This window comes from Lagopus muta, chromosome 22 (assembly GCF_023343835.1).
Source record: "Lagopus muta isolate bLagMut1 chromosome 22, bLagMut1 primary, whole genome shotgun sequence".
NCBI classification, from domain to species: Eukaryota; Metazoa; Chordata; class Aves; order Galliformes; family Phasianidae; genus Lagopus; species Lagopus muta.
Genome location: NC_064454.1, coordinates 4884220 through 4912007, shown reverse-complemented (window position 1 = coordinate 4912007; position 27788 = coordinate 4884220). Strand labels below are relative to the sequence as shown.

General features: G+C 47.5%; 1 protein-coding gene across 1 annotated transcript in view; it reads right to left on the bottom strand.

Annotated features, from left to right (window-relative positions):
• APOC3 (apolipoprotein C3) overlaps window positions 1-27788 on the bottom strand; it is a 297981-nt gene that overhangs the window by 179221 nt on the left and 90972 nt on the right. The gene's annotated exons all lie outside the window — the stretch shown is intronic.

The following is a 27788-nucleotide window of genomic DNA, read 5'->3' as shown; positions in this document are numbered from 1 at the left end:
ACCATTTAATTAGTGTCCCATGCTCGGCATGTTCGATAGTGTTTTCCCCCCAGGGAGACGCGTACTGGCTCACATATATTGCCTGTTATCTTTCAAGTACTCAGAGCAGAATGCTTTTTCTGTAACCTCATCAAAGGATAAGCTAGGATTCAGATAAGCTTTTCAAGGAGGAAGTCAGGGTGATAATTTTCAGAGACTTCTGAATGTCACCTCCAATTTTCAGCTCCTCGATTGGAGCGGCCGTTTTGGGAAGCCACCCCTCTTCAGATATTGAAATGGGTGACCTGTGGGCTCGGGCCGTCTCAATTCCTGGTCATCCTCAGTCTGGTGGATCCGGAGTTGAAAGTGCTTGAGATTTCTGACTTTATAATAACACGGTTTCTCAGAAGTGCAAATTACAGAGGAATTGGTGCTAAACTCCCTATTAACTATCGAGTCCAAGAAATCCTCAGTGTCCCAAATTACCTGTCACTTTCTCTCTAACACGGCATAATTCTATCGCTTAGAAAAACAGCCGTAATTTGAAATTTCAGTGAAATTTCTAATTGAAGCCGTGGTTGGCATTGCAGGCGTGCTGTCCCTGCTCAGCATGCCTGGGGTGGGCTCCCTCCCCCCATCTGGCCCCAGCCACCAGGGCCAGCAGCTCATCAGGAGGGGTTGGGAAGGTCAGACCTTCTCAAAAGTCACTTATAAATATTTAGATCTGGGTAGAGGAAAACACAGAGCTGCCTCTGCTGCTGCCTTTCTTTTGTGAAAGCCTTCAAATGCAAGCCTTCTGCACCGGCTTTTATTTTCCCTTTATAGACTCACTGCTTTGTGTTTGGCAGCGGGCACAGAGACAGGTCAGTGCCTATAGGAGTGTGGGAGGAGTGTGTAGGTTGAAAGCTGGACACGTAGATGCATGGACAGGCAGGGGATGGCAGCTGGAAGCAATTAAAAGAAGCGCTTATAATGATGTGTGGGAGACACAGACCTCAGCTCCCAGTCAGGTGAGACTGGGAAATGGTTGTCCCATCTGGCACATCCCACCTCATCACCCTGTCCCCTGGTGAGATTGCACTTCTGCTCAGAACCATGTCAGTCAGGAGAAATTAGCTTAATGGAAAGGCTTTGAATATGGGAAGATGGGCAGTTTTCCATACTGGGAAATGCAGGCAATGGCAGTGACAGCCTTGTAGGAAATTGGGTTCTGATGTCTGTGGAGAGATGTTTTGTTGGGAACAAGAAATGAGTTTTAGCAGCGCTTTCAAGAACGTGTTTTCGCCTGTGTCCAAATACAAAGACAAAAGCAACAACCAAAATGATTTCTTCCTCAAAAAACACCGACTGGAAGGGACAGCAAGCACGTAAGTTTGCTTTAGATGTGGGATTTCAGCCTATTTTTGGTTTTATTTGCTCCTCTCTGTGCTCATCGCTGGCTGCCGCTGTCCTTTCCCTTTCTTCTCCTTCTACGCAATTCCCACAACTTTGAAACTGCTGCTTTGGACTTATCACAGCAGGGGAGGAAAACCAGGTCCCTCCAATCTGCTCACAAATGCACCACAACTTAAGTTTTTCTCCCCATGAATGGCAACGTTGCTCAGCTGCCTTCTCTGGTAGGCTTTCAGCCACGTGTAAGCACACCAATCTGGTTCATACACACTTAAAAACTCACTGCTTCCACAGTGAGTGGCACTGCTCCCAAGCCTAATTACTTTCTCTGGCCTTAACTCACCATTGATTTCCTATTTTCTGTTCCTCTGCTGTCCAAAGCTGTTTCCCTGCTGGTGCCCCTAACACAGGTGTGCTCCTTTTGCTCCTTATCATGGTGTGGATGGTATAAATGATGTTACCCAGCAGCTGTGCTGCTTGGTCCTGCTGCAGGTGGGGGCTGCAGTGGCGATGGGAATGCTGGCAAGGATGGGTTCAGCTTGGGTGAGTCATTTTAATCTCATATCTTGTGTGTCAGAGAGCTGACGTGATCAGCATGGGCTGTCTGGGGTGGGGATCCCTGGGGAAGGATGCTGGCAGGAGCTGAGGTTCTTTCTGAAGTGTGTTGTCTGGCTTCTGGCTGCTGAGGGGGCTGTGGAGAGAAGGGGAAAGCAGCTTTCTTTGCAGAGCAATGCTCCCTGTGCAGGTGATAAGGCTCTGGCCTTTAGTGAGGGGTGCCACCTGTTGAGCTGGTTTTCTGCCTGCAAAGGAAAAGGCCCTCAAAAATCCTAAGCTAAAACTTCTGCAAGAATACGTGCCTGTATCTGTATGTGTGTGCTCTGCCTTCCCCTGAGAGCTGCTCGAGTTCACAACAGCAGCTCCAGGACAGAGCTCAACAACAGCTTTGTGCCTTTTCTTCCCCTCTCTTTCCTTTCCTTTCTTTCCCCTCTTGGCCGAATCAATAATTAAGTGTATTCTAAGTAGTGCAGTTTTGCTTGAATTTTTCCATTTGGCTTGTGCATTAGTTGGGAATGAAATATTTAGAGGACAGAATATAGTAATAAAGCCAAGACACATTTTCTGCTGGTATATTTTATTTATTTTGTTTAATAATGAGGTTCTGTATCCATCTCTACCCCCTTCTGTATCAGTGGCTTTTTCCTCTTCCTCGTTCCTTTGGAGGCAAGAGATAATATCCCCCTTTTAAAAAAATAATAAAGTCAGGCTTGTCTGACAAATCAGGTCCTGTGCTCTGATGTTGTAAGTGTTCAAAGGAGCTTCCCAGAAGGCTCAGGGAGAGCACTAACCCAGTATCTCCTGCTAACCAGTGATTTGTTTGCAAGGGGAGAGCAATAGGAATTCCTACACTTAAGAAATATTTGTTACCTTGTGCTGAATGTTTAATAATTCCCTGAGAAGAGAACGGATCCTTTCCGTGCGCAAACAAAACGGAACGATCACTGTTGTCTCTTCTGTTCTTCTGCATGTTCATTCGTCCAGTATAAAAGGAGATATGGGCTGACTTGTATGGGGTGTTTGTGTTTCTGCTGCCTGTAGTTTTGAAAATATTTGTAAGAATTTGTTCCTTGGGGGGAGAGTCAGGAATAAATGACTGGGAAGCTGGAGCAGAGCAGAGGCCCTTGGGGCAGCACCGATCCCCTCGGTCATTGCTGCTGCCCCATGAAGGTGTGATTAAAAAAGAGCGGAACAAAATGCCTCCAACCTTCTGTTTCAGGTGTGAAAGAGCTCAAGATAACTAATTATTTGCACAGCGTGCTTCTCGAGCTCTCCCGTGCTTTGGATAAGCACTTTGCATGCGTTTGAACTTGGAAAGGAGGAAAAAAAGTCATATTGTGTTGGTTTGTTCTGGGTCTGGCTGTGTTTGAGAAGCTGGTGCTGTCGTCTCTAGCAAAGTGGAGATGCCAAAAACTGATGTTTGTCTGCTACTTGTTCGGCCTGTTGCTGCATACTCGGTGGAGGAGAGGCTTCCACAGGCTTTTAGATGTGCTTGGCTTGGTGGCTCTGGAGCACCACGATGCAGTGCATGTGCTGCAAATGCTTACGGGACCCAATCCTCACACTACTCAAAGCAGGGGAGATGAGGACAATGCTGTTGAATTGATGTCACCATTCCAGCTGTTGCTTAGTTTTTGCATTGACCGTGGTCAGAAGCATCTTGAAGTCAGCTGGGTGGTTGTTTGGAGCTGTTCCCATTAGGCCTTGGGGGCTTAATGCCTCCATACCCTCCTGACCTCGGGTCAGCAAAGGGATTCTCACAGGGGATGCTGTGCTGAGCACATCTGAGTGATGCCTGCTTGCAAGAGCACTGCCTGTACCTCATTATGTGCTGAGCATTCTCCTGCTCCTATGGATACAGCAAGGGCTGGCAGCCCACTGAGCTGGGGGCTACCCAGGGACCTTCCCCCTCTCCTCCCCCCTTTCTGTCTCTGCACTGCCACGTGTGAAACATGGTGGGACCAGTGGAGCATCAGGCTGCTTCTGGAACACGCCTGTGGTCCCTGGCAGCCTTAGCTTGTAATTTCCTTGTATCTGCTGGCTTGAATCTTGATCCTATTCTGAGCAGCACAGGGGGAGCTTGTTTCCCTTCTATTACCAATACCATGGACAAAAGCGTTGCTGTTAACTCTCCGAGCAAGTTCGGAGGCAGTGCTGAGTTAAGCAAGGCTGAGGATAGAAGCAGGGCTCAGCGCTAATAGGACTCGCTGGCAGGCAGGAGGAACTCCTCCTCGTCGGCTCTTTGTAGTTAATTCTTGATAATAGTCCTCCCATTGTTAATATTGTTGTTAAACTCCTGCATTCTCGCCGAGTGAAAGCTAATTATAATAATTAACAGGGAACTCGTGAACTTGTCAAACTGGTAATTATAAACCACGGGGACTTCTATCATTAAGAGATGCCATTCAGGAGTCGGGGGGGATGATTCCATGTGTGCCTGAGATGAGTCACAGCGCTGCCCAGCTCTCTGCAGACCCACGTTGCCGTCCTCCAGAGATGATCCACCCCATGCCCTGGCTGAGCAGGGAGTTGGTGTAGCAGCTCCAAAATAACCAGATGTTGAAGGGAAAAGCTGCCCTGCAGATCTGCCAGCGCCCCGGGACAGCTGCTGTCCCTTTGGCTTTCCCTGCACAGTGCTCTACCTGTAGAGCTGTCCCTTCTCTTCCCACCCCTCCCATGTACTTCCTCTTCCACCTCCTGCTGCTCCCACAAATTCTTTCTGAGGGTCCAGAGTGCATTATTCAGTAAAAGAAGCCATTTGCTTGGAGGGACTGTTTATAGAGTTGCCAGAATAAATTATATGTTTCACTCTGCTTGCACTATATTTTCGCTACACGTGCACATTTATATGTGCACAGTTTCTGATGGAACAAGAATAACAGAGCATTTTTGCTTTGACTTGATCCAAGCACAAAGGCTTGGAGCAGAGCAGAGCTCAGGAGGCCTGGCTCACCCCCAGGAAGCGGCTGCAGCAGAGCCTGCAATTTGGGGATGGGCAGGGAGGAAGGCAGGAGCTGATTTCCAGATTAACCCACGTGCTTCTGCCAGGCTGTGCTGAGGGCTGGGGGCCTCTCACTAACAGCAGTGTGGACACTAGGGGAGAAGCATCCATCATCCTACAGCATGCAATGGTGCCTATGTTCAGGCAGATCAGAACTGGTGAGAAAGCAGGCAGATACTCGAACTTAAATCTCACCATTCAGCTCTCATTCGGCCTGTTTGGGCTGGCTTTTCTTTGAGAGATGCTTACTGCAGGATCTCCTGCTTCCTCCTTGCTGGGTGCTCAAATGGGATGCCTGTGGGGCCCTGGGAGCTCTGTGTTTGCTGGGGAAGCATCCCCTCTTGTGCTGAGCCTGGGTCCCAACCCTGCCCTGCTCAGCAGCATTGCTTCTCACCCTCCCGCGTCGCAGCTCGCTTGGCAAGTTTGCTCCGTTATTCTCCAAGTTTCCTCTCGTGTCTATTGTGATTTTTCTCTCCTGGACAGTAAACAACAAATGGTCCTTTTCACCCAAGAGATAAGATTGTTCATCTTCCAAAGTCACCGGCACTTGTGCGTCGGGTCTGGAGCAGTTTGAATAATGAGCCTTCGGGAGAACTCGTGTTTCTCTCCGTGTCCTTTTCTTAACAAAGACCTGAGGCTCCCCAGGCAGCGGTGGCTCCGCCAGGCACAGAATGCGACAGGGGCTGCTTCTGAAGGGCACAAGTTACAGAGAAGAATTTCTTCTTTTCTCCTCCACTTCTCCAATTGTACTTTTGTCAGGCACAGTCACCAAACAATTGCTCCTTTACAGAGAAATTCCCACCAGGAGTGACGCAAACGTTGCTGTGCAGATCCCCCTCCTCCCTTACAAACTGCTATCTCGCAGTGCCTCACGTTTACATTTCAATCAAAAAAAGCAAAGCGGAACTTTCTTGTGTCCTGAAAGCCTTTCTTTTTTGGCTTTTCAATGTTGCATTTCCTCATCTCTTCTTTAGCACATCCCAGCCGCACAGCTCCTGCACCCTCCTCCGCTCCCCCCAGCTCTGCTGGTTGCTGCACTCCTGCAGCATCCCAGGGAAAGGATGCTTTTCTCTCTTGTCTCAGTGAAGGCCCTGAAAGAGGTCTTTTTGACCAGAAAAACCCTGTGGCAGGCAGAAGGGTGGCTGTTAGCAGCCACTCCATCACTTTCCCTCGCTGTGTTGAGAGCTCATTGACATACTGCAAGCACGGTAACCTAGCACCATGCTGGGAGAGGTGGTTGTGGGGAAAGCACTTCTATTCATGCTTAAGATCATCCACTGCCAGGCTCTGTTTAAGCACCTGCTTAACCATCCTCACTTCCATGGCTGATAAGATGTGCTTTAAGTCTCATCTCACCTTCTCCACTGGCTCTAACTCCATGCAGGCACCTGCAGTGTTGCAGAGCACGGTGTCCTTTGCCAGAGGAGCAGCACGATGAGCTGCTTTCCTGACTGCAAAACTTCCCTGGCTTGGCTGAAAAGGCAGCTGGAAAAACCCCTTTGAGATCTGCATTGCACTGTGCATTGGCAACTGTTGCTTGGAACGGGAGCCTGCTGGAACCCTGAAAATAGTCACCAAAATATGCAGATTATAAAATAATGGAAGGCTCTCACTCAGAAGTGAAGCAGTAAGAATGCAATTCGTTCTCCCTGCTTTGTGGTGCAGCCACAGAAAAGGAAGAAGTGCTTTGTTTCCTGGCTGCTGAATGGATGAAGCTGGATCTGAAACATCAAGCTGGGTTTTTCTTCCATATGTGTCCTTCAGAGCCTTGAGCCTGTTGATCATCCCCATTCTTTGTGCAGTGTGGCCTGCGCTGAGATCCCTGCACTGTACGTAGCAGTGCTGAAAGGATGCAGCAATGCAGGAAGGCACTGGTGCCATGCAGTACTGGAGTCGTGGGGCAGACAGGAGGAGGAAAGGAGTCTGCATGCTCACATCATTGGATTAGTGTCCACAAAGGCTGCTGCAGGAGCCCCTCTCTGGCTGAAGTGCAGCACAGTGGCCTGGTGCAGAGCCATTGGAACAGCACATTTGAGCATTTAAAATACATTAAAGGAGCACTTCCTTTGAAGTGGGAAACTATTTCTATTTAATCAGAGAGAAACAACTTCTCAAAAGATTTCTTTTTTCCCCCCACTTCTTTACCTTCAACTGTCTGGCTTCTCCTGTGGATAGTACCATGAATAAAACATGCATATCCCAATTAAATCTTGATTTAATTTCCCTTCTTTGCAAAGCTGATGAACTCGAGTGCTTTCATAAAGACATGAACATTAGCATTCTTTTGTGATATGCAAGCCAGTCAGAGAAACAAGGGACTCCAATCATCACTCCCATCTTTTGGCCTTGCCGGGCTCTGTGCTGACTTGGGGAAGAAACCCTCAGCTGAAGTAAATCCAGCAATGGCTGTGCCCAGCCCAGTGAAAGTGGGCAGCTGAGATGTGGGCACAACAGCTGAGAATGGGAAGAGGAGTGGAGAACCAATGCTTTGCTTCACACCAGCTGTGCTGCTGCAGTTGCATCGTGGAATGGTTTGAGGTGGAAGGGAGCATCAGGGGCCACCTGGTGCCACTCCCTGCAGCGCACAGGGACACCCACAGCTCAGCAGTGCTCACAGCCCCGTCCAGCCTGACCTTGGCTGTCACCTCTCTTCTCCATGCTGCTCAGCCCCAGCTCTCGGCCTGTCCTCGCAGGGAGGGCTTCCATCCCTGCCGCCATTTCTGTGTCCCTCCTCTGGCCGCGCTCCAGCAGCTCCCCGTCTCTCCTGCCCTGAGGACTCCACCTGTGGACGCAGTGCTCCAGGTGAGCTGTCACAGCACAGCAGAGGGGCAGGAGCACCTCCCTGGGGAAAACAAGAATGGATGCACAGCGCTGAAGCTGCTCTCCTTACTTCTCCAGGTGCCTGAGAAGTTGTGGTGAAACCCACTTGTTCTTCCTTGAGAGTTTCATTGTTTTCTTTCTGGTAGATAAGGAACAGCTTCTAAATGATCACTTTGCTGCTGCAATGGAGTAGGAGCTGTTATTTACTGCGCTCCTGAAGTCTCCTCTGTTTAAAAGCAGAAAACAAAGACTGTTGTAATATTTTTACGCACACAAAAGTGGCCTGAAAAAATGCATGAGTCCAAACAGGCTGTTTTTAATGAGAGCCGCTCATTCAGAGCAGCTTTAAAGGCTGGGAGCACAACTGGACAGCATTGCACCTCTTGGAGCCCTGTGCACAGCCCTGCACGAAGTGATGTCTGTAAGGAGGGATGGTGTGACACCGCAAAACTGATTCCGATGGTGTGCGTGCTGCTCTGCTCCAGTTGGCCCAAATTAGTTTACCTTTCCACCTATGCAACCTCTGAAATAAGTAATGCTGTTTGTGCTGATGGAGTTCTGCCCATCATTGGAGTCTCTTGGCGCTAATCAATGCTTTCTAATGTTGGTGGATTTGATACAAACCTGCAAATTAACTGGATTGGTGGTACGGTGCATTCGTGCTTTTCCCTGTTGTCTTAGGGCTTGATGATATGAAAATATACCAATGTTTATTCCTTTATGCCAGAAGCAGTTCTGTAGCATCCAGTGACATCAGATTGCAGCCAAACATGCAATGATTCTCATGGGAAAGTTTGGTAAACGGAGTTTCAACAGAGTTGAATTTCTGCAAGCGATGGGTGCGCAAAAAAGTCACTTCTCCAGTAGAGACTGGAAGCACAGTGCTTCCATTAAATAAAAGAAAAAAAAAAAAGAAAAAAAAGAAACTCTTAAAAAAAAACAACAGAACACTTCAAACTTTCTTTGCTGTGAACAAAAAAAAAAAAAAAAAAACAAAACCCTCTCAGAACAAATTTCAGCCAGAAAATTGTTTTTGTCATTTCATTTTTAATAGGGATTTTTAAAATTCATTTCCCGCATAGCTCTGTACAGAGCTGCTGAAATGTCACCATGGTGATTGTCCTCGTGACATTTCCATTCAGGGCTCAGGGCAGGGGGAAACAAACAGGGCCGTGGGGCTGCTGGGTGCTGGTTGGAGCTGTGCTGGCGGTGTGGAGCTCAGCGGATCCTGCACTTGTGCTTTGGTTTCCCCACTTGTGCTGCAGTCGGGTGGGCAGCACAGCTCCCTTGGGTCGCGCTCCTGATGAAAAGCAATAGCTCTGCTGCAGCCAAGAGAAAGAAATGCTCAATGGGAAGCTGTGTGACGCAGCCGTTTTCATGGGTCATTGCAGGAGATTATGGGTTCCACTTCGACCCGTCGTGGCTCTGTTCTGGGGACTGCAGCAGCCTGGGGATGAGCTTTGTGAACTTCCCGGCCGGCCCTCTGTGCAGCAAATGTCACAACCAGTATGTGTATTTTTAAAACCAGAGGAACTAAATTAGAAACAAATCCTTTCTGCTTGCTTTGATTCCTCATCCGTCTCCTGCCAGCTTCCTGGGAGCGCTCCCCAGCTCCTGGCCGTGCTGATTTACCCACCCGTGATCGATGAGTGTTCCGGGCACCTAATTTATTTTGTAAAAATAGTGATTGATTTATACAAAAAGAAAAAAAAAAGTTGTGCTAGGAGTTGTTCCTGATTTACAGAGGTGCTGTTGTGGGTATATGGCCTTGTAAATATTCAATTTATCGGCAAAGCTTGCAGGGCTGCTCTGGAGCCCAAGAGCTCCGGCCTTGGAGTGTTTTCTGATGCAGCGAGCGGCTCTTGGCTGTGATGGGGATCTGGAAGCTCCTCTTATCTCAGAATCATAGAATGGCTTGGGTTGGAAAGGACCATCTAGTCTAGTTCAACCCCCCTGCTATGTGCAGGGCAGCCAACCAGCAGCCCAGGCTGCCCAGAGCCACATCCAGCCTGGCCTTGAATGCCTGCAGGGATGGGGCATCCACAGCCTCCTTGGGCAACCTGTGCCAGTGCCTCACCACCTTCTGAGCGAAGAACTTCTTCCTAATATCCAACCTAAACCTTCCCTGTCTCAGTTTAAAGCCATTCCTTCTTGTCCTCTCACTACTAGCCATCACAAACAGCCGTTCCCCCTCCTGTCTGTGTGCACCCTTCAAGTACTGGAAGGCCACAATGAGGTCTCCTCACAGCCTTTTCTTCTCCAAGCTAAACAAGCCCTGTTCCCTCAATCTTTTTTCATAGGAAAGGTGGTCCAGCCCTGTGATCATCTTAGTGGCCCTCTTCATCCTCTGTGCTGTAGGAAAAAGGCTCTGAGCAGCCTCATAGGGTCCTACATCCATCCCATCTTCAGCAGACTTCAGTAGCACACGTTCCTCCTCTTCCTCTGCACAGGAATGCAGCAGAAGGCAGCCACAAGCGTTGCTTGCTGAAAAACAAAAAGGTGCAGAACGTGGCACCATGCTCCCTGGTTAATTGCCAAGCAAAGGTGTTGCGTGCAGGGGGGGAAAGGCAAGGAATAAAGGGCTTTTACCTGCTCAGCTGGATAATTAAAATCTGCCTGAAGCACTGCTAACCTTTTTTCATCACGGCATCGTTCATTATAAAGCCAGAAAGAATTAACTATGCTGCATTATCAGATAGAGAAAAATATTAATAGCAAAAAAGGGAAAGAGAAAGGAGGAATTTGGGGTAAGTTAATTAAACTGTGCATCCTCAATGACTGATTAAGTAGCTGGACAGGCTTAGTGTGTCCCCGAGAGTGTGAGATGCTATCTTTGAGGAGAAAGCTTAGCAGTTTGAGCAACTTTTGTGTCTCATGCCCAGTTTGTGCGTGGCCTTTTTGGCTCTAGAGGTGGCTGTTGTCCTGGACAAATTCTTCTCTGTCCTATGGCTTGCTGTGCTCCAGAGCTATCTCTTGCAAGGCTCTGTCTTCTGCATTGCTACATCCCGGCACATCTGGGTTTTGGAACAACAGGACAGAGCCATGCACTGACCAAAACTTGGCAGCCCTTAGAGTTCTGCTAACATCCCTTTGCTGGCTGGGCTTTGAACAGACTGATGTGCAGATCCTGTTGTGCACTGTCAGCCCGTGGTCCCACTCTGTGGTTCTCTCACTGCCCGCCTCGTTGTTCCCTCAGCTTTACAGCTACATCCAATAAACAAAAACTGATGGGTTCTGCAGCCCCTCCTCACTCTGCAATGATACAATTTCATATCCAGCTCTGCTGACTAAAAATGGGGACATTTCTCCCCGTGACAACGGAGCTCTCAAACCATGATAAATCACGTTGCACAGATATCGGCTCTCAAACTAACCTTTGTGTACGTGTGTAAGTGATGGTAAAACACTCTGCAGCCTGCATGGGGTTAATTAAGAGAGGCACCCTTGTGCTAAGTTGCAGGGCAAAGCTCAATTAAATTGGGAACTGAAATGGATAATTCCATTAAAATGGATTTATTCACTGTGCTGCTGCTGATACGCGTCATGCTGAGGAATATTTTCAATGAAAGTTTATATTTTACCAACTTTGCTTGCCTGCCCTTATCATCACTGAATGACGGCAGGAAGTGGGGAAGCCATCGTGCGACAGCAGGGCCATGGCTGCAGCTTCCCAGAGCATGGAGGTGGCTGCAGGAACAGGAGGTGTGGGTATGGGAGCTGGAAATGTGGTTTCAGAGTGGGGGCTTTGCAGCCAGGTGGGAGCCAGAGCCAACCCAACTGTGCTGCTTCCTGCCCACATCCATACCCTGCATACATTGTATGGGTCATCCATATGTGTGTGATAACTTAAGGTTCCCAAGTTTCACTGTGGAGTGAAAAGAGACAGAGCTTCTTACAAAAGGCAGCAGTAAATAGGACACTGTTCATCTGTCACTTATCTCAGCACCATCTTTTTGGCTTTCCATTATGTTTCTATGTGTTTTCATCCTGGACCTGTTTAGGAAGCGTGAAGGAAACTTCCTTCCTGTGTTTCTGTGCTATGGTCACACATGTATGAGTGCCGGAGCCCTGCCCAGCACCCTGCATGGAACGTGGGCAACAGAAGCACGGAGCTGGCCCTGGCCATGCTGCCCACCCAGTGGTAATTAATGGGCAATCACAAAGTTAAGCAAATGCAGACTGACAGCAGCCCCGCTCGCTGTAACCTGCGCCTTCGCTAACGTGAGTTCTACAGATAGACCTGCTGTCTGTTGACATGTTGCTTCTCCTCATTAATAAATAACTGCCTGAAACAATTATCTGGCAAGAACCCAGCCTTATTATTTTTTACCTCTTCATTTATTTGTTTAGCCTGTAAGAAGTTCATGAAAAAAGAAAAGCCCCAGGATGCCTCTGTGTGCAAGAGCCTGGCTATTCCCGTGTGACCCTTTTGTCCCAGGTACAACTCCAGATAATGCCTAGAAATTCTAAGGCTTAATGTACAAGTTCCCCCCCTCTGCCTCCTGCCCCAGCACCCAGCTCACAGCAGAGCAGACCTCTCAGATCTGCAAACAGTGCCATGGGGTTGAGTCCCAGCCCCCCAGCACTGTGCTCTTGGAGCACGTCCACCTCTCTGAGAAGCCCCCTGCTTCCGAGAAGGAAACAGAAAACAACCCTCAAACATTCAAGAACCGAAATTGTTTCTTTCTTTCCGAAGGTCAGTTGCTTTAAAGTCGGTTCAGGCCACTGGGGTGCCTTTTGGTTTCATTTCTTCTGTTTAATTCTCGCCAGTTCATTAAAGTCTGACCTTCCGTGCTCTTGGCAACCGCTCGCGATGGCCGGCGAGAGACAGCCCATTCTGTTTTCAAGGCTGTGAAACTGCCAGGGATATTTTAGGCTCCTTTCTTAATATTTTTGATAGCAACTCATAAGTCACTATCAGAAACCTTAGCGCGCAGCACAGAGTAGAAAAGCGAGAGATAATGTGAAAGAATAGAAGAATGAAACCTCTGAATACTATTTTTTTTGTGAGCCGAGGAAAGGTCAGGCGAGATTCTGGACAGTAATCTCATTGTGCTCACTGATAAAGCAGAGGAGAGCTCATAGCTACCAGCGGCTGCCTTCAAACAAAGAGATATTTAATTAAACACCACAAAAAGACAAGGAAGGATAAGTGCTCTGGAGAGCTCCTCCAGCCTTTGCCAAAGCCTCAGCACACTTTGCATGGGAAGGGGCACCGAGCAGAGCTCGGGGCTGAGAGTATTTAGATATCGGGTTGTATTTGTTCCCCTAATTAAAACAGAGGCAGAAGTGGCTCTGCCCTGCCTGGATGTCCAGTGCCATTTTGCAGGAGGTGTTGATTGTGCCACTGCAGGAGATGTGTGGGGTGTTGGGTCCCATAAGGGTTGCAGTTTAATAAAAACACCGGCGTGATTTATCATCCCCTTTGCTAAGGGAGCAGCATCTCTCTCTCTCTCCAGGTAAAAAAACACCCTCTGAATCTGTTCTTCTAATTTGCATAGGTAATGGTCATATCATTAACAGCTCATTAGGAAGAGAGCGGTGTGACAAAACAAAAATTCAGCAACACAGAGCTGGAGAGGTGCATAGTCCCATGCCTCAGTATTCAAACAGTGGGTTAAGAACAGGAGAGCTATATCCGGGAGACAGTAAAATATAAAGGGAAGAACCATGGGTCATTTAGATCTTATGAAATGTAACGTATGAGGAGCGATTTGCAGAATGAAGGTTAATATTGCCTTGTTGTGGCCATTGAGAGCCTAAACTGCTTGTTACGGGGAGCTCGCTCATTTCCTTCAAGGTGAAATGGATGGGGAAGAGGTAATTGAATTCCAGTGGAGAGCAGAAGGAATGGGGCACAGTGGTCCACCAGAGCTGCTGCAGGGCTGGGGCCAGGCTGTCCCCAGTTGTGTCCCACCAGGGCGCTGTTGGTGCCTTGCTCCACACGCACCCTGTGAATTACTTCAGTAATTTCAAGACTGGGAAAAAGTAATAAGCTGAATACGAGGCAGCCCTGTCCAGCAGGTGCTTTTGTCGAGAGAGAAAGCCCTGAAGCCCTCAAATGAAGAAGGAAAGAAAAAAAGAAAAAAAAAACCACAACAGGTGGAGACAAAAAAAAAAAAAAAAAATGGATAACATATAAATTAAAAAAGAATAGGGGCTGGTTTCAATCAATAACCCTTGAATTATTGACTGCTCGTACCATTACAGCCTCATACCCTGGCAGTCTTATGGGGAACTCCAGGCAGAGCGCAGGCAGGGAGGCGAGATGGCCATTGTCAGCTGCCGTAATTCATTCCAGCTCCCAGTGATAGGCACAGCATGTGGGGTTTTTTTTTCTCCAGAAGTGATCCAGTGTCATTGCAAGTAATGTGACATCATTATATCGAAGCCATATTAAATATTATCAAAAGAGCTATCTCGCATGCTTGGCAAGCTGTCACTGCAGACAGGAGAACTTGTTTGAGCAGGGACGTTTGCTTTCCTTTTTGTCAGCTCGTGTTAGACAGCTTTCTGTCTTTCCAAACTTGCCAAGGCACTGAAGTTTATGAGGGTTTTTTTTGTTGTTGTTGCTTGAAAAGTGTGTCAAGGGAACGGGAATGGAATGCATTTGGATTAAAAAAGAAGAAGCAAACGCTTTACCAATGAGCAATACGTACGAAATTGCAAGTTCTGTGTGAGGTGGTTTGGATTTGTGCTCCCCTACAAAGGGCCTCTGTGCCCACCAAAGCAGCCCGTGGTATTGATCAGGAAATTCATCTTTCTACCCATAAAAAGTGAGCAAAATCTTGGTTTGGAAAGAGTATTTTGGAAAGGGTGTGTGTATCTGTCTGTCTGTCTATCTATCTATCTATCTATATTTATATTTATGGGTTTTCTTAATTTTTTTCCCCTAAATCCTAATGAATAGATATTTGGGTTTAAAAAAAATAAGTAGAAATGATAAAAATAAGAAAGTACCCTGCTGATAACTGTGAGTAGCTGTTTTTATGGAGAATTTCTCTCCATTTCATAGAGGTGTGTGCATCTTGTGTTTAACGTGGTTGGTCGTTGCTGCCTTAGGGGAGATGCAAACTCATGAGATGGCAGTAAAAGCTGCCGTCCTGTAATCTGTAAAGAAAACAGTGATTTTGGGAGTCTCTGGTTCTGGATGACAAAATGGGAGTGCTTCAGAGGCAGTAATTTTCAGAAAGGATTGATCCACCACTCCTTTGGAGATGGGAAGAAGAAGGAAAAGCATCTTCCTGCTGCGTTTCATCCTCAAAATGTGCAGGAGGGAGGGACAGTGGAGGGGAAGGTGCCCCATTGCTCTGCGTTTTAGTTCTCTGTATGCCATTGTAACACACAGGTCCACAAATCCCTGACAGCAGTGGGACCCCAATGTCCCTGTGGTATCCTTGCGATGTTCTTCTTCTAAAACTGCATTTGATTTTTGGAGCAGAGAGGGAAGAGAAGGACGGGAGCGCTGGAGAAGGCATACAGTACGTGGCTTTCTCTAGGGCATTGCATCCAAATAGAAAAGCAAAGGTCCGCTGATTTTTATTATTAAGATTTACAGCTAGGAGTTATTTTCCTTGGCAATACTGTCCGCTGCCTTTATGAACAGCAATTACAAAGCATTTGGTATCATGGTAAGCAACAGGCTCGAAAGAAACTCTCCTGAGTGCAGCGCTCTGAGGAGCAAATGTGGTTGGTAATAGATGTCGGGCACCATTAGGGTGCAGACCTTCCTTGAATCACAGAATAGAACCATTAAGGTTGGAAAAGGCCTCTCAGATCCCCAAGTCCAACCCCACTGTGCCCACTAACCACATCCCCTAATGCCACATCTCCATGTTTCTTGAACCCCTCTGAGGATGGTGACCCCACCACCTCCCTGGGCAGCTGTGCCAGTGCCTGGCCTCTCATTTGGAGAAGAGATTTTTCCTAATATACAACCTCTGTGTTTCTTCCTGGCCCTGCAGTTGTGACGTGGGACTCTGGGCTGTCACTGCTGTTCTTGGGACATCATCCTTCTTTCCAAGGCAGCCCTGAGCACCTTGCAGTGTTTTCCTGGGAGTGAGCTAAAGGGAAGCTCTCCCCATCGCTTGCCTGGCCCTTAGTGGTGGCTGCTCTACCCTCAGGCATGACAGTGCCCCAGGGCTTCCCCTACCAGAAACGTGACCCTGATGCTGCTCACTTTGAAAGGAAAGGGAGAGAGTGCCTTAAAATAATGACAGCAGAAGTTCTGGAAAGTCAAGGAGTTATTGTTGGAATGCAATATTGATGATCAAGGCTGCCACCATTTTTAAAGTGGTCATCCCAAAAGCAGCTGTTACTATCGCCACGCTGGTCTCCCAGAGAGTGTTATTAAGGTAATACTTTACCATGAATTCTGGTAGCTGAGGGGCTGCTTTCTTAATGGATTGTCTAAAGATTTCTCCTATTTATAAGCAATAATTCCTTTCCTTCACTGAACCACAGGCAGAGCCGGCAAAATAATCAACAAAGTCAGAAGCAACATGTTTGTTATGTCTTTTACAAATGAAAAAAGGAATTAGACTGAGAAATAAAAGATCTTGGGAGCCCTGTAATTTTTAAAGCTTGTATTTAAAAATAACCCTGTCAGCGTGCTGCTGCTGTCATTGCTCCTCGGTACGGAGCATTTGCTTCAGCCTCCACACAACTCAATATTTATACACGAGAAAGTAAATGTTCAGAAGATAAAAAAATAAATCAGGTTAAGGTCCCACTGTGGTAGCAGAGGAAGTGAGCTGTGGAGCAGTGCTGGGGAGGCTGGGGGTACAGGGGAACCTCTGGCACGTGGAGGAGGAGAAACCCGAGAGCCCATTTCTCCATTACTTTCATGGACTGGTTCTTCTCCGTTCTTCCTCTCCCCAAAATTTTAAGCCCAATGTCCACAGCCACATTCCTGTGCAGAATACTGAAGTGATGCCTCTACTCCTTGTGAGCCCTCTTGCCCCACAGAACCATCCTTGCTATCTGCATGCTTGCTCCCCATGAGGAGCCAGAGTTTGGACCCAAGGGCTGAGACAACCTCACCTTTCCCAGCCGCTTGAATGTGGCTGGGAGTGGTCTTTCTGGTGCTTGTTTCCACCAGATTTGAAACAAATGCGCTGTAATTCTTGCTGATGGTTGTTTATGCTACAGAAAAATAATAGGGGTGCCTTTCCTAACCCCTTTTCTCCATGTGCAGTCCTGTGTGGAGCCAGGATTTGGGCTCTGTGATCCTTGTGTGTCCCTTCCAACTCAAGATACTCCATCATTCTACGCTAGGAAAGCACTAGGAACACCACACTGGCTGTGTCTCTTTGGGGGATAAGCAGAGCTGGCGTCTGGCTTGCAAAATGCTCACGGATCCTTTGGGAAGAAAAGCTGAACATAAATGCAGAACTCGGTGTTTATTATCTCCCCGTCCCCCTGCCTGGGAGCGAGTGCTTGCAGCCCTGTTTGTTTTGCTGCAGCGTGAGCGCCTGCCTGTAACCAACAGCAATTCACAGCAGCCGCCAGTTCGGCTCACCCTATTCCGCTCTCCTAAATTAATCTCCCAGGATTAGACTCTGTGTGCTGGTAACACTCCTGGGGCACTTTATTTACACATTAATAATAATGGGAATAATAAGAAGAGAAAAGCGGGACAAGTTCTGGCAACTTCCAATAACGGTCTGAAATAAAAGCAGGAGGCAGCTCCTCTGTGTGGAGGTAATTCTGTCCACTCGTGTCGGGGTTCAGCCTCTCCTTCCCAGGTACTTTTCGAGACACCATTTTCTTTCTTGAAAGCAATGTCACCCAGGAGGATGTCTGGCAGAGCAACCTGTGTCGATGCTTTGATTTACTTCTGTTTGTTGTCACTACTGCTACTCTTTTCTTTAATTGTTGTGTTATTTTAGGACAGAAGTGCAGTTGGGGGATTTATTATTTATTGCTGTGTTGCCTATCAGGCAATTCTCTCAAGCTGTTAAGCGTAAACCCAATTCTATGTTGAGGAGATATGTTGCAAACGTAATATTGAACTGCTATGCTGTCAAAATTGAATTGCTCCCCAGTCCTTGCCCCATAAAATTGGAGACATTGCCTCACTCTGCTCTTCCTCCCAGGGACAGGCGAGGGACTTAATTCTGCAGCATGCCCTGGGAATCCGCTGGGGATTTATGCTCTTGCATTGGTACAAGGGTTGAATGTGCTTTTGATACCCTGGGCTGTGTCTAATGAATCAGACTGGGTCCATTGGGAGCCATCTGTCGGAGCACTATGGGGGTGGCAATGATGCCCTGTGCACCATGCTCTGCAGAAGGGCCGAGTCAAAGCCTGGTGGGACCTGGGGAAGTCCCCATCAGCAATGGAAAGGGTTTATTTTATTAGATGCTGAAGGCTACACCAAGAGTATGGTGGGCAAGTCCCAGCATGGGGATTTCTAGCTGGTTGGTACCAGCTGGGTGCACGGCTCCTCTGATGGCTCTCCCCTCTCTTCCTTCCTGGAGCCCTTCTGCTTGCTCACAGGGAAGGAGTCAGCACCAATGGGAGATGCACTCAAACAACCAGCAAAACACTGACAGCTGCCACCGCCATTTGGAAGTGTTTGGGAGCTCTGGCAGTGGCAAACAGGTGCCCAGCCAACATTGCTGTCTGTGCTTTCTGCATGTGTGCATTTCCTCCCATAGCGGGAACATTTGAACATCTCCAAATGCAGAGGAATAATGAAAGGCAGGGAAGTCGTACTCCATTGACTGGGTTGCAAAAAAAAAAACAACCCAGGACTATTAATGCTAAGCTTCAGCCTGTGGAACACAGAAAATGGTATTAAAGGATTTGCTTTTCATGACCATAATTCAGAGTTAATGTACATTTGATGTTTAATGTATGAACCACAGGTGATTTCAAACTGGAACGGCCTTTTCTAAATAGTGTTTTAATCTCAGGGTGATTTTTTTATTTATTTATTTATTTATTTTTTTTAAGGTTCAGATACTCAGCCTGTCAGACAAGAGCAGGAAAAAAAATAAGGCAAAGCTAGGTATGAGAATCCAATGTGGGCAAAGGCTTTTGTTCAGTCTTTTATTGAGGTTTTACCTCTAATCTCTGCCTTTTTGATGCAATTTAAGATTAAGGAAATGAAAGGCAAGGCTGTCTGTGAATGGTTATACAAACAGGACAGCTGAGGGGCGCTTAGAAGTCAGTTTTGTAAGAGGCTTTGGGTTGCTTTTGCTGGGAAAGGGGAAGCTGGAGGCTTGGCTTGCTTGGAGGAGGTGTGGACAGGAGTTCCAGGTTGGTGCTGGGACAGGGCTTGTGGAAGGATGGGGAACAGGAAGGAGAGCTGGGGGCGATCATAGAATCATAGAATCATAGAATGGCTTGAGTTGGACAAGACCTTAAAGACCACTCAGTTCCAATCTGGGATGCTGGTTCAGTGCACACATCCTGCAGTGGCAACTGGGTGGGTGCTGAGATTGCTCTGTTGGCTGGACAGGCTAGAAAAGTACCCCCATCTGCAGGCACGAGTCCATCCCATATAGGCAGCGATCGTATTTGTAGTCACAGAAGGTAAATCCCTTGAAACACTTGGAAAATGGGAAAAAACAAATTCCTGCCAGGAAAAACATCTCAAATAATCAACCGCCTTCACATGGCGCTGGTGATGAATTGGTAGTACTTATCCTGACGAGCTGAAAGGTCAAGAACAGACCTTACGAAATAATTATTAAATAACTTTGCCATTTGTTCAGGATCAGTTGCAACCTCATTACTGGGATGGAGAGATGATATCTCTGCATCCTGGGCACAGATCCAAAGAGGTCATTAGTAACAATTGTCCCAAATTTTGCAAGGAGAGGAAAGATTTATCTTCAATTAACACATGTAACTTTCCAGGCTTTTGTCTTTCTGGTAAACAATATGTGAGCAGTCTGAAGATGCATCTTTTACTGTTATATATATTTCAGTAGCCTTGAAGGGGGGGAAGGGAAGAGTCAGAAAGAAATGTTCTGCCATTGCAAAGCTTGAAGCTCAGCAAAGAATAAAGAGCCATCCATTAAAACCTCCTTGGTCCATAGGACTGCTTGTGAGCTGCATTGATCAGGGATGCTCGTTTATACCCACATCAGGTCTTTGGGTTCATGTAACCGCATCCCATGGAGCCAAGCTGTGCTATCACTCTTGCATCTCATGATCTACAGCTCCTTGGGGTTCCTGAGAGGTGTCCCTGGTCCCATTGAGTGCTATCAGCCAAAGGCAGAATATTTCTTTCGACTTGAAATGAGTTTGTTGATCAGGAACTGGCAAATGGGAACGTGCCCAAGGAGGGTGAGTTGTTACAAGTTAAACAAAGATTTCCACAGCCCAAGCTCATGAATGTTTCCAGTCAAATTAAACACTATTTGAGGTTTTGGCAAAATAAATAAATAAATTGGCAGAACTTTCATTGAGGCTTTCCCCCAGCATGTCAACTACCCCTAATTATTCAGGCAACCGTGGGTATAGCCCAACAGGTTCATCCTTTCTTCTTGGCTGTAGCTTGTCAGAGTAAAGCAGACTGAGCCCTGCACCCTTGGGATGTTGCAGAACAGGATTCGTGCTTTTCTGAGCTGCTCTCCCACTGGCAGATTCCTCCCATTCTCTGCTAGAATTACAAGCTTGCTGTCTGTAAACATTGCTGAATTAGCAACTTTAAGGAAATCTGTCAGTGATAAGCACACAAAGGCAGTAAGCTCAGGCTCCACTTAAAGGAAGATTCAGGGCTCCATGAGTGTGTATAATTAACCACGCACATGTGCTCTGGGGCTGACTTTGAGCTCAATTCCCCTGACTTTCACAGGTCTCTCTGATGCTCCTTGGTTGTCTTGGGTTTCCCCACGCTCACCCGTTGGAGCCCCAGCAACCACACAGCAGTGGAGTGTGGTGTCAGTGTAACGGGATCGGCCAGCAACATCCATTAGTCGAACAGTTTGCCTTTCGCTTTTATTGTGTTGAAAATTTAATTGGCTGCTGATTCAAAGAAGAAAAATCCTTCCTCTTCACTTTAATCTAGCAGTCGCTTTTGTCCTCTCGAGATTTCAGCATTGGCTACTGATTCCTTGAGGACCATCGTAACGGACTTAGAAGAAAGATGAATTTACAATGCCTTCTGTGTCTGATTCAGTTTATTAGAAAGCGTGTGTCATACTACAGCTTGCAGACAGTGGGAATCACATCCCAGAGGAGTGAAGAACCGCTCTGTAACTCAGCATTAGATTTACTGGGGTGAATTGCAAGCAGAAGGACAACATGCATTGCTGCAGCCAGCTGAGCTCTGCCCAGTTGGGGCTGGAGGAAGTCCTCCTCCTTCTGCTTCTGGGAAATCAGACCCTGAAGAAGGATGTGAAGTTAGGAGGGATGCAGGATGTGCCAAACCAGGCATGTTCCATGCACCAGCCACTGTTCTGGTGCCTGAGGGAGTAAATGAGGGAGAAGGTGCTGCATCTGTCGCTCTGCAGCATCAGAGTTCAGATCTGACCCAGCTGAAGGAACAGAGGGCATCTATTATTTAATGCCCATATGGTGTCCTGTGCAAAATATTCGGATGCCCTGAGTCTATTTCTCATATGAGAGTAATTGTAATCAAGAAGATGTGTCTCCTCTCAGCAATTCTAGAGAAAACAAGACTGGAATCACTCAGTTTAACACCAACTTTTCAACCCATTCCTGAGTGCCCCAGGCTAATGCATCTCTCATCACTGCACGCTGGCTGCATTCAGGATGGAGCTGCAACCAAAATGACATCACAAAAACACAGGGTTGGATGCTCATCCCAAGGGGCCTTCTGATCTACCCCCAGGCTGCAGGGCATGACCAGCCCCACCTAAACTCCTCCTGACAGATGCTCCTCCAATCTGTTCCCCAAAAAGGGAATGCTCCACTCTGTCCTTGGGCCATCCATCCCAAGACTTAACTAACTGTGCCAATGGAGGCGTGCACTGGGTGCTCACTCTTTTCAAAGCTTTTACTAGCTGTGCCATTAGAAGTGTGTTTCTGATGTCTAACATGAATGCTCCTTGCTGCAGTTTATGTTTATCTTGTCATCCTCGTAGCAAACATGAAAAACTGTTTATCCTCTTCCTTTTCAGAGCTTTCCTTTAAATGTTTGAAGTTTTCATGTCTCCCCTCATCTTCTACAGAATAAGCAAACCAAATTTTTCTCACCTTTCATCATGTATCAGTGTTTTAAAATCTCTGATTGCTCTTGTTGCTTTTCCCTGAACCTTCTCCAGCTGGCTCGCACCTCCCCTGACGTGTGAAGCCTGAAATTGGACACAGTGTTTGTAGCTGAGCTCGAACAGAAGCACGGCTTCGTGTGCCTTGCAGGAAGCTCTCCTGTGCACGCAGGCAGCACCAATCCCTTAATGCTCTCCTTCCAAAGCTGGGATGGCAGGGCAGGTGGTGGACATGGTTGCTGAGCTGCTGCTCTCACCCAGGCAGCGCTAATCCACGGCCTTTCCTCGCTTTTCTGCTCTCCTTCAGCCACCCCATGAGCTGGAGCAGGGCGAGGAAGTTTCCACGTACCCTGAGCCCTGACAGCATCACACAGCACTCACGCTGACTGCGCCTTTCTATTTTTTTGCCTAATTGACAGAAAAAGCAGCAGTGCCCCCCCTTTTTGTTCATGTCAACAGCACACAGCAATGGTTTATCGCGCTTTCCCTGCAAAGCTGCTTGCCTCGCAAGCTGGAGGGGAACGTGAAGTCGTGGGTAGGAAAGCAAATGAAACCTCTCCCGATCGTTGGCAATATGGAGAAAAGCTGATGTTTAACTTTCTGGTGCTTTTCCCCTGGAGCAGCTCAGCATGCGGGCAGAGAGAAGGTGGGAGTGGGGAGGAAGAGAGAGATGCAGAAAAGCGGCAGAAGCAACATGCCACCGGAGCTTTCATTTAAACAAAGAGCAAAGTAACACTGTGCTCCATTGATTACACATTTTTTCTGACTGTTGTGACATTTGCAGGAAGGCTAATTTATTCAAGCATGGAAATCTTTAAAAACTTAATTAAGTTATTTCTGCTATTTCCCATGCCTTATTGTTTCAACTTCACATTTAACTTTTATTTCTGGTTTAAAGAAAGAAAGAAAGAAGGAAATAGGAGGAAAGAGAAAGATCCAGCAGTAACCCTGCTTTGTGCTTTTACTGTGTGCTGTTTGAGGTCCTGTCTTGGTGGAGAGAGGCTCCGTCTTTGGTGGTGTGCAGATGGGTGTCTGATTTTAGGAAATGCTGTTTGGAATGGGACGTGGTGAGCAGCGGGTCTCATATCCCAGCTCTCCAAAATGCCTCGGATGGGCAAGTGCTCACCCAGCCCTGTAGCTTCCATTGGGACAGGAGTGGGAGCAGCTGCTGTCATCTGCTCCCTGCTGCCATGGGCAGGAGCTGTCTCACCCCAGGAACGCTGTCTGCGACCCTTCAATAGCACTAGGAGGGCGTGGGATGCTGCCAGCAAGCCCCACTGCTGCATTAATGAAGTTTCTGTTGGTAAATCCACTAATTAAGACTCGCAGATGGAGCTGTAATAAACACTTGCGGTGAAACCCAGGAAGTGTGAAATCTGCCCGCTTTTGGAGGCACATGGCAGGTCTGTAAAAAGATGGGGGAAAACTTTCAGGAGTTTGGTTGAGCATCGCTTGTATCTCAGGATTGGGGTGAGAGCAGAGAATAGGTGGGACTGCTGGCAGTGCTGCTGCTCCTCATTGAACTGGTGCCCAGCCAAAAGACATGGATGGGATCTTACAGGGGAGCCATGGAGGAGCAAGGCTTGAACCAAGGCCGATTTCTGAGGCTTCAGATTAGAACCCTGATCACCAGGTCTCCTTGTACATGATGGCAAGGCTGTATGCAAGGAGGAATCGCTATTGCTATTAAAAACACCAGAGCCATAAAGATCTCCAGCCGTAAAAGACAAAGTGCTATAAAGCATCCCAGCGGCAGCCACTGGGGCTTTGGGAACAGAGCGATCCTCTTTCTGTCCAACATTTGCCAGGCATTAGCCTAATTTCCCTGGAGCTTGCAGATGAGACATTCTGTATTCTTGCTATACCTCTGTGTATTATTTTTAAGCCATTAATAGCAGCCTGATATTCTGTCTCAAGAATGTCTGCGGGAGAAATGTATGGCATGCCTTCCCCAGCAATGCAGCAACTCCTGGCAGTGCTGGCTGCCCAATGGGTGTTGCTTCCATCTGTGTTTTCTCTCGTGCATTCTGGCAGACATTAGTGAGATGCTGGTTAGGGAGATATGCACGTCCCTCATGCTCATGGCTGCTGCGTGCTTTTGGGACAGCCAGGAGGGACAGGTTCCCCAGTGCACATAGCACAGCCCCGCATCCCAGTGCTGCAGGGATCTCACTTGCAGGCCAAAGGGAGCCACAGGTTGCAGGGAGCTGGGCTGCACTCAGCAGGAAGCAAATCTACTTTCTTCTCTGCTGTAGCATTTCTTTATTTCCTCCCTCTGTAGCTAAGGCAACATTTGTATTTGTCAGCCTATGGCTATCCTTTGCATATGGAATACATTTGCTTTGGGTGTTTGCCATTAACATTTTCATTTCTGTTTAGTGTCAGGAGTTTTCGATTACTGGCTGTGCGGAGCAGTGAGCTTTTGTTTTCATGCTCTCTTTGTTTTCATTTCCACATACCATCTGAGTAAATTACAGGACAGGAGCCCTGCCCTGGGGAACGAGGGGAGAAATCGAGTTACCCAACTATATTTGGATTTGGCTGTTCTCAGGCAGTTGTTGGCTGGCAGGATCTGGGTTTGTCCAAACCCGTGTCATACTTGGTACACAAGTACGTGAGGCTGGGAGCTGCACCATGCTTGGAAGGTGGGCGCTACAGCCAGGCAGCTCCAGGACAGGGCCTTCTCCTCTTCTTTATTCCAGTCTTGCTCTACTTCTCCTTTGCTTTATGTCTCCGCTTTATAACTTAACTCCATGAAGTCAAGTACAGATAAAATTGCTTTATCCAGTAAAGAAATGAGGGCCGAGTAAATGCACATCCTGAGCGAAACAGCAAGCTCCATATTTCTGAAGTGCTGCTTCCCTAAAATATAATTAAGCCATAATGTTTAGAAGCGAGCAGTTGAAAGAGCAATAAATGGCTGCCAGGTCAGGTAAACACTGGAGCAAAAGCAAAGTGTTTAGCAAAGCTGAAAGCCCTTTATTGTGCGTGGAAGATGTGCTCCTGAGCATTATTGCATTACTCAGGCTGTCACCAGAAAGCCAGTGGTGAATGGGGGGAGCGGGGATGTGAAGGCTATGGGGTGTAGGGGTGGTGATGTATAGGGGGGTGAGGCAGTGATGGGTGCTGGTAAATAGGCGCAGGACTCGGCTGCTGCAGTGCCCCCATGGGTGGCCCATCTGTTCATTCCCTGCTCATCACCTTGCCTTGGTGTTTATTCTACTTAACCTTCTCCCTGGGGAGTAGGTATCCTCGTCAATAACTCACCTGGAGCACATAACCCATAGGCAAAACCTTCACACTGCTTTAGCGGAGCTATGAAATTAATTTGTCTCAGCGCAGCACCCCACTGCAGAGCCTTGGAGCCCGAGCGTGTTTACCCACAGGGCCAGGCTTCCTCAGGGATTAAGGATGGGGAAAGCCACGTCTGAAAACTGGCTTTGCGCTCTGAAACACCACGCTTTGAAAAACACACTGGTAATAATCACCAGCTGCAGGAATGTGCGCTGCGGTGGCGTTCGTAGCTTACAGCCCTCCAGCTGCACCGCTGAGGTCGTGGCAGCACCACTGGAAAGCACAGGGGGAAGGAAGGCACGGGGTCTGAGGGGTGGGAAAGCTCTGAATTTTTACATCGTGCAGTAATTAATTCCCCCGTGATCAAGGAGGTTTTCACCTTTCCCTTTTCACTCCGTCGTTGTGCCGCGCCTCACCAGCAGCTCTCATTGCCTACCAGCTCCCTCCAGCTCTGTCCGTGTTGCACGCCCTCGTGCCTGCAGTGCGTCTGCAGTGCAAGGTCTGAAACGCAGTTCGTGATGTTAAGGGTGCACGAATGAACAGAACGTCAGAATCTGCACTGAGAAAGGGTTGAATTGATTGGGAGCCGGTCTGTATCCAACAGAATATATTGAAGTACATCATTGATTTCAAATGACTGGTTTCATATAGGGCTAAATATTTTCTAAGTAATGCAACATCTCTTTTTAAATCAGCATGACAAGCATTTTATAGCATACGTAATACAGGCATGAGGAAATATACTGTCCTTCCTTGTAGCTAAATTTCAGAAGGCGTTGGGTGAACTCCAGCTCAGCCATGAGAAATGAGGCGGATAAATCCAGCAGCTGCTGAATAACTGCACACACCTCCCCTAGAACAAGTGGACAGCCTGACACCAGCACTGCCCTTCCTCTGTGGGGCAGTCCCATAGCCAGCACCCACCCGTGTGCCCAGCCCCCTGCCTGGCACCTTGGCACTGTATGATGAACTCTGTTTGCTGTTGTATTTGTGCATCTTGCTCCCACCTGCAGAGCATCCCTCCATTCCAAGCATGTGCCATGCCTGTTGGACTGGGTGACCTTTAAGGGTCCCTTCCAACTCAAATGATTCATCCCTTAGCACACCACAGGGCACAGCGATGGGGTGTGGAGAGGGTCTTCTCAGGAGCTGTATTTCTGCAGGCAAATGAGATACCAAGGAAAAGGCATAAAAGTCACCCAGTAGTGATTTTAAGTGCACAAAGCACAAGGAAGAACTTGCAAGGTTGCAAGACTGTTGAGTTTTGCAACTATACCAAGTGCTGTTAACCTCTGATTTAAAGTCTGGGTTTCCTCTGATTTAAAATGATTTTAAAGGTTTCTGCACTCTGGCAATCTAATTACCCAAAAGATTTCTGTTAGACTTTTTTTTCTGCCCCTTTATTTCTAAAGAGGTCCTTCTAAGAATGCCACTGGGTTAGAGTCATTATGGCACATAATGCAAACAGGGCCATTTATTGTATTTTTATGAGGGTTGCACTGCACCATCTAATAAATTTTACAGGAAGGGCTCAATACAGAAAATGCTGAGATTCAGCCTCAGCAGGGTCAGCCAATGTGAGCTTTAATTTCAGATGAAAGTAGTTAAGGGAAGAAAATATGTATTTTTTTTTTCACTCTTGCGTTTTGGAAATGGTAGAGAACAATGGAAGCTAAGGTAAGAAAAAAAAACAAGAGGAAACAGTAAGTTGAAAGAGCAGATATAAATGGACTGGCTTGAACAGAATGAGAAAATCCCAAGCTGCCAGTGCAAATGCGGTGTCTTAATGGGTTTTGAAAACATTTGCTTTTCTCCTTCATCAGTTGCATTTCTTTGTAAAGTCTGAAAACACCAGCTTGTGTTTGGCTATGGGATAGGAACCTCCTGCCAAGAAGAAATGCATGCTTGGTGATGGGGAGATGCAAGAATCCCCTTGAAAGCCAGAGGAAACCTGCTCCACGGCCATGGGGCTCCTTGGGAGCCCACACCACTCCCCAGGGGATCCATGCTGCCTTTCTGCCCTCTGGATGGAGCCGGGCCGATTTGCACTTGGTTTTGCAGCTGTGTTTCTCTTAATCAGTTCATTACAGCAAGTAAGGGAATCAATGAAAACAGGTTATTGATCAGAAATTCATAAGTTAAAATTGTGTTGCTAGTACCAGTTCATTTCTCAATGGCAGAGACAAATCTATAGCTCCCCTTCTCTGGAAAAAACCTCAGCCAGCACAATTTCTAATAGCTTTCCATTGCACACCCCTGCAATAAGGCAGTGCTGGAGGCAGCCTCAATCCGCAGCCCGTGGGCTCTGAGCTGGGCAGTCCCATGCCCGGGTTTGGCTCAGTGCCTGCATGCAGGCAGCATCACACATGCGTGGGCCCACAGGCTTTGGAACCCAAAGACTTTCTCACAGCCAAGAGACCAAATTTCCCAGCGAATGACCACTTTCATGGGCTGCTTCCTCTGCTGTCAATACCAGAATTGAGAGCTGTCATCACCGTCCCTTCCCGTGAAAGAAATAGTTCAATTATTTCTTGCTGCCTTTTAGAGAACTAATTGTATCG